Genomic DNA, 12,497 nt, shown 5'->3' on the forward strand with positions numbered 1-12,497 from the left:
TCTAGCACTCCCAGCCACCCCCTATAGTGCCTGGTCTTTCTTTCCATCTAGTTCCTGCATCTTGCCTCAAGTGCAAACTTGCAGCTTACTCCATGAAAGCTCTTGGTGCCATCTGGTGGCTACTGTTCTCATAGAGAAGGCTATATTTTTACTAATTAATGTCAAAAGCATGCAATCTGAAAGAGTTCTTAATCTAGGAGACAGAGTAGCAAACCATGTCACCTTCCTTCTCTGTCCAGTCTTTCAACTGCAGGACTTGGGAAGCAAGGGAAAGAATATTGTGTTCAGAAGTTTGTAGGTATAAAATTGGAAGTTCTATTAGAAATCATTGAGTCCATCCCCCCTTCTTTTTCATATGTAGAGATTATTGAATTGGAGTCCCTGGGGTTCATTTTATGAGGTCAGGCCACTGTTGAAGTGGCCCAGGTGCAAATTAACTAGTGTCCTCTGAGTAGGATGATTTACCAAGGTCACAGACAGGAGCAGAGCTAAGATGGGAACTTCTAAAAACAAATCCAGTATCTTTCTCTGTATAATATCTCCTGCCCAGCCTTAGCAATGGAAGATAAATGTTCTCAAAACACCTACCCACCATACCTTGGGGACACCAATCTGCTCAGATTCTTGACTATATCTATATTTATCTGTCTTTATCTATGTAATGTCTATCTATATTCATCTGTCTATATAATCTATATTTATACCTATATATGAAATCTGTCTTATCTATATGTCTATCTATATCTACCGATATCTATATCTGTCTATCCATAACTATCCATTATCTATATATACTTATCTATCTACATCTATCTCTATATCCATCAATCTATCTATATCATCTATCTATATCTATATCTAGCTGTCTTATCTGTTTCTCTCTAAATATATCTATATCTATATATAAACCTATTGAAGTAGTTCATGAAACTTTCTCACCTCACTCTCTATCCCAGGCAGGGGATGGTCTCTGTTCTATTCTGTGATTTCCTGAAGAGCAGGTCTTTGTTTGTATCCCCAGGACTTAGAGCACAGGCCCATAGTAGGTACTAGGAGCACAGGCCCATAGTAGGTACTAGGAAAGATAATATTATTATCTATTATCTAATATTAATTTATTTGCTCATTCATTCATTTATTTATTATCATACTTAGAGTACTCCAAGTTGATAAACTTACTCATCCTTTGTTCATTCAAATATTCATCATCTGATAAAGCAAATAATGCCTTTAGCATCTTACTCCTTATAGAAATGTAGAAACATCAGATTAATGTGACTCTTCACACTTTGCCCATCAAGGTTTTTAGACAGGTGAGCCTTGCTGGGAACCAGGCTTCCATGATACTCACAATTTTCTCAACATGCTCCAAGGGTACCCCTACTCTTCCCTTTCTTCCTACACATGTTATCTCACCCCCTTAGATGTAAGGTCCATCATAACGGGGAATGTCTTGCTTCTATTACAATCCCTGAAGCATACCAATTAATAAATGCTTTGACCTACCAATTATTAGCAGAATCTAGATTTGAACTCAGCTTTTGAGACTCCCAGTTCACTGCTCATTCCAGCACACTACAATTCAATATACATAATAGGTTTTCAGTAAATACTTACCTGAATAATGCCACTTCCAAGGCATTTTTTTGGGTTAGTGGGTGGGGAGACCTCAAGAATATCATCTTAATTCTCAGATCTTCAGAGGGAGGTTATAGGTTAGAGGAATCCTAACTCTGGATCCAAAAATGCATGGCAGACCTGGGCCATGTTAAAGAACCTGTACTTCCACCATCAGACTAAAGCTTAGAGCTTCTCAACTCAAAGGAGATGGAATTATTGATCTAATATTCAATTTTTTTTCAGTTTTGTCTGTCTCTTTATGACCCCATTTGGAGTTTTCTTGGCAAAAATACTGGAAGGGTTTGCCATTTCCTCCTCATTTTACAGATGAGGAAACATGCAGGGTAAAGTGACTTGCCCAGGGTCACAGAGCTAGTATCTGAGACTGAATTTGAACTCATAAAGATGACTCTTCCTGGCTCCAAGCCCAGTGCTCTATCCTTATACCACCTAGCTCTATCCATTGTAGCATCCAGCCCATCTTCTAAGGTTGACCCTTTACAAGTACTCTTCAGCCATGTTTTCCCCTCTTCAAAACCCTTGATGTATTAATTCTTGGATCATTAGTCCTTTCCTTTCCTTTCCTTTTTTTAATTATTTGTTTTTCCAACTATATGTAAAGATAGTTTTAAACAGTCATTTTTTGTAAGGTTTTTGCATTTCACATTTTTCTCCCTCCTTCCTTCCCTCCCCCCCCCACTCCTAACAGAGAGCATTCTAAAGTAGGTTATACATGCATAACTATGCTAAATATATTTCCATTTTTATCATGTTGTGGGAAAAGTAACAGAATAAAAAAGAAAAAAAAAAATGAGTCTCTTCCTTTTCAAAAATCAGCTTCCCTCTTCGCTCCTGTGTCAACCAGGCTTTCCCCATCTAGACTACTCTGAATCATCCTGCAACTTGCTCCAGGCTAAAGTCTTTCTCCTGCATTCTATTACCTAATTTCTGAAAAGGTACTCCCTAAAAGTATATCCACATTCATCCTCATTTTCTCCTGGTCAACTTCAGGTCTACTGACCTCTATTTCCCCAGCCCACCCCCAGTATTTCCTACCTCTTTCTCCAAATACTATAATCAAATTGTCCCTACTATTATCTATGGGGAAGGTATATTAATAAACTGCCTTATTATTCCACTCACCACCCTTGTGACTTCTCTGACCGTGGCTCCCTTCTGTAGTCACCAGTCACATGATCACTGCTTCCAGGAGTATATACTCATGCATACATTCATGCACACGCATGCACTATAAATGAGTGGATATATATATATACATATATATATACACATATATATATACACACACACACATATATATGGTCTGTGAATAAAATGTCTATGTATATTATATACATATTGTAATATACTATCTGTATATGTGTATAGGCATGTATACATGCATCTATGTAATATATACATTGTGTTTACAAATTATGTATATATGCATTATGTGTTACATGTGTATACTTATATCCATATTATATGTGTATAGAGTATATGCATGCATGTGTATGAATGTATAGTGTATGTAAACGTATAATATATGTGTGTGTATATAGTTAGTTAGTTAGTTAGTTAGTTTCCAGCAATAGAATGTAAGTTTCTTGAGGTATTTCTGTATATATTTCTCCCACATTTAGAGGAGTGGTTGGCATTTAAATACCTTTTCATTCATTCATTCACTTCTTTTGTCATTCTAGTTGAATCCTCCTGGACTAGCTTCTCCATGGAAGGCAGAGACAACATCTTATTCATTGCTAGAACCCTCACCAGTATAACTTGCCAACAAATATTTGTTAAATATTGTCCCCAAAACAAAACCACTCAGCTGGCCTGAATGGATACTTAGGTAAGATTCTTTTAATTTCCCAAAGCCTAGTGCTGTGAAATTGGCCAGGTTAAACATTCAATGTTGACTTAATAAAACTGCATTAAAAGGTCAGTCAAGGAAACAATCCAAAAGAAACACTGCTCCCTCCTCTCCTCCCCAATCTGTTTATGTTCACCTTCTCCATGACCAATCAAGATCCGTAAAACTTTAATCAAAATGGCCTTCTGATTTCTATTCTATCAAAAACTCTCCTTGGACCAGGAAATGAATATAGTTTCCAGGAGTATGTAATATTAGTCATGATTTTTCCTAATGTTAATTTTTAAAATTGACAATTTTTCATAAGTGATGAATCCCAATCTCCCCACAATCATGTCCAGCCTTTTCCCAGACTTTCATCAGTTTGTATATCCTATAGTGACTACAACTCAATACCATATTCCAAATGCAAATGGACCATAACTCCATACAAACAGAAGATTGTATTACCTGTAATGTTTCTACCTTCTAACACTCTCTATTTGCTCTTTAGAGTTGTTCTTGTTGGGGTTTTTTTGGTTTATGGACTCAGACTTGCAAAACCTGTTTTCTCAGCTAAACCTTATGTTTACCCCACACTGCTACATTTCCCTGCAGCTTTGGGCAGCGTTTCCATGCTGCTTGGGTACTGCCATTTTCCCTGACCTTCACCTACAAAGCTACTGGCAAAAAACACAAGCTGACTTAAAGGGTCCAAAGTAAATCAACTTAATTCCACTTATTTGAAATAGAACATAAAAATTGCTACATGCAATAATTTGCTCTTAATTGATTGAGCATATTATATTTGTAGAATTTTATGGTTTTATGGTACACTGAAAAGGACATTGGGGTCAAACTCAGTTTGGCCACTGACTAGCTATGTAAACCTAGTGCCAATCTCTTTGAACCTTAATTCCTACAGGAAAAAGTCTAGATTAAATTCTCTTTAAAGGTCCCTAACAGCTCCAAAATTCCATGATTCTATGATTCTTCCTGTTTCCAAGTACCAAGACAGGAAATCAATTTTCATCATCACCTTCAGCATTTTCTCTACAGGCTCTCCTTTTCATAACCTCCAAAGTCATCCATAAAACTTAGAACAACATTAAGTTGACATGTATTTTGATGTGGTTACACAGAAGAATCTCTCTCTTGGAGCATAGTGACTTCATAAAGGAAATAGGCAAAGTTTATATTAATAAAACTCTTTGGTCTAAATAACTCCTATCATATGTAGCACTCAGACATTGCCCACAGAGCCCTGGGAACCTCACAGGCAATAAGTGTGAATAACAAAAAAACAGTTGGGACAGGAGTTTTCAAAGGAACCAGTTTTGAATGTGTAGGGAAGAAAGAGCAAAGAGTTACCCTCAGCCGATCTTGTCATAATCCCTCTCTCATTGCTAGTTTTCACCTTGTGGAAGACAACCTCCCAACTGTAATGTGCTTTAGTGCTACATATTGTAAAGATTCATCTGTTAAGAAATATACTGCCCTTTTCAGTGGGAAGGTAAGGAAAGGATGATGGAGTGAAAATGTTGGCAAATGACTTATTAAGATCTCTGAAGTTTCTCTGGTTGACCTTTCCTATGTGCTAATTTAAATCACAATGTGTGTGTATGTATGTGTGTGTACATGCCTCAATTCCCTTTTAGATTGTATGGTTTTAAGGGCAGAAAACTGATCATATTTCATCTTTATAAACCCTCTCTCTGCTTTACTAGCCCCAGCAGAGAGGAAACATATTCTTCCTCAAACACTTAGCTATATGACCCGGAACAAATCACATAACTTTTCTGTCCCTCATTTTCTTTATACTTAGAATAAAGGGGTTAGATTCAATGTTCCTAAGGTTTCTTCCAACTTTAAATCTCTGATTATGACTTGTACCTAGTCTAATGCTTAGGGTCTTGCATTTGAGTTCAAATCCAATTTTAATTACATGGTAGCTGTGTGACCTTTGACAAATCACTTAACCTGTTTGCCTTGTATACTTCAAAACTTATCTCACAGTGTTATTGCGAGGTTTATTCCTCTTCTCTCCCTTCCCTAATAAATGATTTAGGAAATCTTTTGAATGTTGCCCTTAAATTTTAATGTAATATTTCTTAACTCTTAGGACTAATCTTTCAGGCTGATCCCAGGATGATCAGTCCTAAAGATAATTATTCTACCTGCTTCATCTTAGGGATCAGAGTCAATACCTATCATGGACTGTGACTGAGTGAACCACTTAGCATTGGCTGAAACTTTCCCACTTTGGGACAGTGGGGAAATGTTTTATCCAGAACAGTTTTTCTGTAGATTCCCAGAGACCAGAGGGTCCAAGGGGGAAAGCCAAGGTTAGTTTCTTTGTTATAGGTTCAGAGTCAAGAAAGCCATGTCAGGAGTGTAAGCCAAGCCAAATCAGAATCTCATTTTGGAACATTTGGATCATCCATGTGGCCCATCATATATGAATGACTTGCTTTCTAAAAAGCTTCCTCTGAATTGATCATACCCTTATAGCTCTTGTTGCTGGCCTAAATGATCCCCATGGCAAAAGTCCATGTATAAGCAGCTGCAGGCAGGAGCAAAACTGAACTATTCTACTCAAACATAAGAGAGTTTTACATGAAGATCATTTCTTTTTCAAGCTCCTAATAAGAAATAGGCTGCCAACCAGACCAGTTACCCTCAGCAGTAAGTTTACCCTATTCATTTCTCAGTAAGGCAACTGAGATTAAGAGAGGCTAAGTTTACAGAATCAGAAAAAGAAGGTAGATTTCCTTATGGAATACTCTCATCCAAGTGTCTAAACCTAACAAATAAACAGGCACTGCTATAAGGATACAACTATTAAATCACTATACCTTTACAATAGAGTCCTACTTATGGGGATTCTCCCATTCCTCCACCTTAGTTTTCACCTCATCTTTCTCTTTGTCCTGAGACTTTCTTACCCTTTCCTAATTCTTCATAGGTGACCATTTTAAATAATTTCACTTACAATTTTTCCTCTCCAGGATGTCCCCGGCGGGGGGGGATATTTGTTTCTTGTTAATTCAGGTTTTGGTATGATCATGAAAATCTGGTAAGTAAAATTCCAGTAAAAGAATGGTAGAGTCAGAAGGAAACTTAGACAACACCTAATCCAGTTCTTTCATTTTTTATTTGAAAAATCTAAGACCCAGAAAGATGAAATGACCTTATCCAAGGCCACAGAGTTGATTAAAGACAGAACCAAAAATCACCTGACTCCAACTTTGCTACCTTTTCTTTAAAAAAAAATTTTCTTTGCTGCTTTTTATATAATTATTGTCAATTTCCATTGTTTCCCACTACCACAACCAATAGACTTCTCCTTTGTCATAAAGTACAATAGAAACAAATCAACATATTGGCTATGCCTCATTCTGCAATCTACCAAGAAGTTAGAATCATGCTTCAGCAGTGCTTTAAGAGGTCATGAATAGAACCTATTTGGTTAATCAACCAGAACACTGAACAATTTTATTGAATGAGCATTTGCCAAGTGCCTACTATGTACCAGCTATTCTACAAAGCACTGAAGCAGACAAAGTTTAAGTGACTTACAGAGTCTCACAACTTATAAATATATGATTTACTAGTTGGTATCTAAACTCAGGTGTCCCTGAGGTCCAGTGCTCTATCCACTGTGTCATCAAGTTGCTTCTGGGTAAACATTCTCTTCCTTCCTTAATGTGTTCGTTACTTGGCTTATGGTCTTTTTCTCCTTCCCATCTCCTGCCCTAAGGGGACTTTAAACTAGCTTAAATCTTGCCTTCTTTCAGGGGCCCTTCTTGGGCCCCACTGCTAATACCTTCCTCTTTAAGAGTATTTTCTATACTATAGATGCCATATTAAAAATATACAATAAATGTTTATTAATATATAAAATATATGAATATCAATAAATGTATACTTATATAGATACCTATTTATTAATAAATATATTGACCTAAAAGAAATGTTATTATAGAATTAATATTGGTAATATAAATCTAGCAATATATAATATCAATTTATTCTATATCTATATTAATTTAAATAAAGTAAGTTTATATGACATCTACAGTATAAAAGATATATATGTATTCTATGATATATGATAATATATCATTTATTATATTTATAACTTATGTATCATAATTAGTTATAGCCTACTTGATATAATATATGCTATATTAATAATTAGTTATTACCATGTTATTTCCCATACATTGGAATGTAAAGCTCTGGTAGGGAAAGGTCTATTTTTCCTTCCTTTGTATTCTCACACTTAGCCCAAGGCCTGTCATATATATTAATGCCTCCTCAAATCCCATAACTTTCTAATCCCTCAACTACTCAATTCCCATGTCCTATTGTTTTGATTAAAACTAACCCAAAGATCATTTATTAATAAAGTGCCTACTACATTCTAAACACCGTCCTAAGTGCTGGGGATACAATTAATAAAAAGAAAATTTCTTCCCACAATGAACTTATATTCTAAAGGAGTAAATAATATACAAAAGAAGCCAGGAAAGATGGGAAAACTTGGGGGAAGGGGTGCAGTAACCCAGTTCAGGGGCATCTAATTCCAGAGAGTTGAAACCAAGCAGAACTGCACTTGCAAAATGGAGTACACTGAGAAATAAGGTGCTATTTTGTATAAAGGTTTTGGAAAATCTGGTACTCTATCCTCCATCCCTCCAAATGTCAGTGCATTAACTCTTCATTTGCATTTTTGGAAAAGGGAAGAGAGGGAGGAAGGAAGACAACAACAAGGAAGGGAGGGAAGGGAAGGAAGCGAGGGGAGGACAGAGGCAGAAAAATTTTATTAACCTCCTCCTATATGTCAGAGTTAAGTGCATCACAAATATTATCTCATTTGAACCTCAGAATGACCCTAGGAGGTAAGACAAAGGAGCATGTTTAGTCAGATTGTCTTCTTTTGACTGTTTTAGAGATTCTCTAGTAAGAGGAAGAGAGAATTTGAAGCAAATGGTCAGGTATGAGTTTTAGAGTTTACCAATGCAATGTCAAATGATATGTGTCAATGTTGTGAGTACAAGAAGTTGAAAGTCAGTTTTATCTCTCTGCTCCTGGTAGCCTGTGGTCACACATGAAAGACATTTTTGCTGTACTAAAAGCTGGCCTGCTCTGTTATATCATGTGGTGAAAGAAGCAGAGCAGATAAAAGGGAAAAAATAAGACTCCTGGCCCTGTGTTTCTGGAGCCTCAATCAGGTCTAGCACCTTCTGCATCATCCAGTCTTAGCAGGTCAGCTAGAAAGCCTGGGTTAGAGATGGCAGAGCAAGCTGAGAAAAGACTGAATTAACAGCACATTTTTTTTCTAATGGCATTTTTATGACCTGATTCTAAGTAATGGCTTGATTTTGTATAACTTGCAGCTTTGAATAAATTGAGAAAATGCACAAAAGTAAAGGGGAGAAATATTGTATCAGTCCTTACATTTAAAAATATTTTTCAACAAAAGAAATGCCATCATCTTCAACCTCACCTCTGCCACCAGCTGCAAAAAAAATTATGAAGTAACTACTATTTGGATTTTGATTTCTATTTGCTTACAGGAAATCTATCAAGAGAAAGACGGTGTCAGTTCAAACCTGCTAGACAGCTTATTCAAGAGCTCTAGGTCCTCTACCTCTTTTTATGTATTGCAGGTACTCTTTATAGTTCATTGGAGTCCTCTGTATAAATAACTGACGTATACAATTTATTTATGCCCATTTTATAAGACTTGGAGCACAATTTTACAAGCATTTGGAGAATAGTGGGAAACAAGGCTGGCTGAATAGGAAGGGAGATCAAATTATGAAGAACCTTGACGTTTAAGGCTATTTCTGTGGAAATGGGAAGCCTTTGAATATGCAAATTAAAAGAGATCATTACAAACCAAGAAGTAGATTGCATTGATAGTTGTATGTAGTATGGGTTGGATATGATAAACTGAAGGTAAGCTATGATAACAGTCTATATATGAGGTGACAAGCACACAAATTAGGTTGGTGGCAGTAGGGGCAGAAAGGAATGGATGGTTTCCAGGAATACATTAGAGGAAAATGTGAGCACTGCCTGTACACTAGACCCAGAGGATTCACAGAGAAGGCAACAGAAGCCCTGGCGAATAAATGATATTCTGTATAATGTATTAGCTGGAAATGAGTCCTGGTTAGATTTTCATTTATTTACTTCCATCTTCGTAAACCATAAAGTGCTATATAAATGTGAATTATTATCCTAGAGGCAGAAGGTTATAGAGAAAAGAAAAATAGATGTAGAATTGGGAAGTCAGGGTTTATGAGCCACAACTTTGTCACTTGTTGTATGACCCTAGGCAAATCTCTCTCTCTCTTTTTTGGTCTCAGTTTCCTTACCTGTAAAATAGGGATAATAACAGTACCTAGTTTGCAGTTTCAACTTGGATAATATGTGTAAAATATGTAAAGTTGTAAAATTGTAGGCACTAGATAAATGTGTATTCCCTTCCCCCAGTATCAGGACATCGCTCTAGTAGGTTTGTTAACCAAAATCTCAGACTTAAGAAATCTTAAATGTGAAATTACCCACAAGGAAGCTCTCAAAGTTATTGCTGTCTAAGAAATCTTTCTTTGCTCAGAGACTGGATTCTAGAATCAAACTGCTTCAAAAATGTAAAAACTTTGCTCCTCTACAAAGAGTTTGGGGTTCCAGGGCAACAATGTCCTTGAATTCCCTTCACAGGACACATGTAAGTGCTTTATCCACCCTTCCAGAGAGAGAGAGAGAGAGAGAGAGAGAGAGAGAGAGAGAGAGAAAGAGTGAAAGGGAGAGATGCTCCAAGGCTTCAGAGAATATTAACAACTTGGTTTTATCGGCCAGAGGAAGGGCAGTTGATAATCAGTCTCATGAGTTTACCTCCAAGAAATGGTCCTTCTCCTCAATGGGGGGGGGGGGGGTGGAGTATAGAGAGGTTTCTCAATTTAATCAAGGACTCTCCCATGATCACCCTGCCCTCCTACATAACCAACAGTGCAGAGCATGGGTCAGGACTCATTTGTTGGTTTATAACACTTGTCATCAAACCAATAGGCAGATTCAATTCCTTAACTCTGCTGATAGGCAGAGCCACCCTACAGACCCTGATAGTCCCACAATTCATCCCTCCCAACCCCATCCCTCTATAATGTTAGCAGCCCCCCAAAGGCTCAGTAATCAGCAGAGCCATAATAGCAAGTATGAATCAGTCAATTCATGTATTTAATGTCATTGTCCAACAATAGAGAGGAAGGAGAAGGATTAGCTTCTTGGAAAAATCTAGTGGAGGAGACAAGATATCTAATTAATAAAAGAGTTATGCCCAGAACCCAGCTTTCAATATTTCCAATTATTTCTAGGATGTCACAAAACTACCCCCCCCAAAAAAAAATAAGATTTAATTTACTTTTTAAAAGTGAATCTAAATCATGTTTCCCTTTGGTGAGTGTTAGGGCATGGTAGTAAAGATGACAGCTGGCAACTCATTCCACAGATCATCACCCCACAGATCTCACACTTTAGGGAAAGATGTTTTGGATGGATCAGTGCCAGATGCAGGGTTCCCTTCAGTGATGGAAGTCTGACATTCCTCTAATTCATCAGGTGCAATCAATGGGGATATAAGAGTATGATTTTGTATAACCTGAGTATAATCTTCCAGAAAACAAATTTACATCTGTCTGAATTTCTTTGTTGTTTAATTAAGTCATCTGAGATTCCTTCTTGCTGTGTGTCACCCTTCATCATAAAGGACTATGTATGCACCTACTGGCATCAAGAGTTATGACAGCTTCACTGATTTGTAAATGTTTTTCATTACATCTGACGGGTGTTTCTAGAACAGCATGCACTGTAAGACATCTTAGCTTACATAACTGATGGATGCAAGAGGCAGAGAGGGGGATGGTTATAAAAATGATTTGGAAGAAATGGAAAAGACCAGGTCAGATGCAAGATATGACTTGTGCAAAAAGGGGGTGGGCAGGATGAGATACAAGAACAATAAAGGTTTTTTCTAACATCTCTGAAATGTGGATAAGGGCAGGTAAGTGGCTCAGTGGATGGAGCCTGGTTCTGGAGTCAAGAAGGCCATTTTTCTGAGTTCAAATCTGGCCTCAGCAGTTACTACCTGTGTGACCCTGGGCAAGTCACTTAATCCTGTACCACAGTTTCATCATCTATAAAATGAGCTGGAGAAGAAAATGACAAGCCACTCTAGTATCTGTACTCAGAAAATTCCAATGGAATCACAAAGAGATGGACACAACTGAAAAGCAAGTGAACAGCAACTGAAATGTGGAGGGAAAAAAAACACCAAATTTAAAGTCTTCTTATCATTATTCTCTGTTATATCTACTCCCTTTGGTTACAGAACTGCAGTATAAGGCAGGAAACTGAGCAGTAGTAACCAAAGCATTGTCCCAGAAAGATGGCCCTAGTCTCTGAGACCAGTTATTGATCTTTATTCCCAGAAAATTTTCTGAGGTCATTTTAGAGAAGTTCTTTCTCAAGTTGGCCCCAGCATGGATAAGTCAAGGCCCACCAGGTGAGATGAAAGAAGTATTACTCTCTCAAACGATATAGGAAATTCTTCATCCCCTACTGTCCATCCAGGAAGCAAGCAGGTACCATTTTTTTTTCAAATTGTGCCTTGGTCTCTTCTGTATAGAAGTACTCTTAAAACAGATTAAAGTTAAATCAATATGCATGACCCCATCTACCTTTGGCTAAGATTTTTTTTCTCCTGTAAATAAACTGGGTTTGGGAACTTTCAGTGTAGAAATTCTCTTCACCCTGTAGACTAATATACTTAGAGAATTGTCTGGGACACTGAGATGTGAAGTAACTACCTCAGGATCAATTTTTGTCAGGTCAGTATATAGGAGAGATATGCACCTAGAATCCAAATCTTTCTGCCTAGGCACTTTTCTACAATGTCTCTCAGCTAGAATACACAAATATATTGTAAAGTCTATTATATTATGGTTGGTGAGAT

Source organism: Macrotis lagotis, chromosome 1, assembly GCF_037893015.1.
Source record: "Macrotis lagotis isolate mMagLag1 chromosome 1, bilby.v1.9.chrom.fasta, whole genome shotgun sequence".
NCBI lineage: Eukaryota > Metazoa > Chordata > Mammalia > Peramelemorphia > Peramelidae > Macrotis > Macrotis lagotis.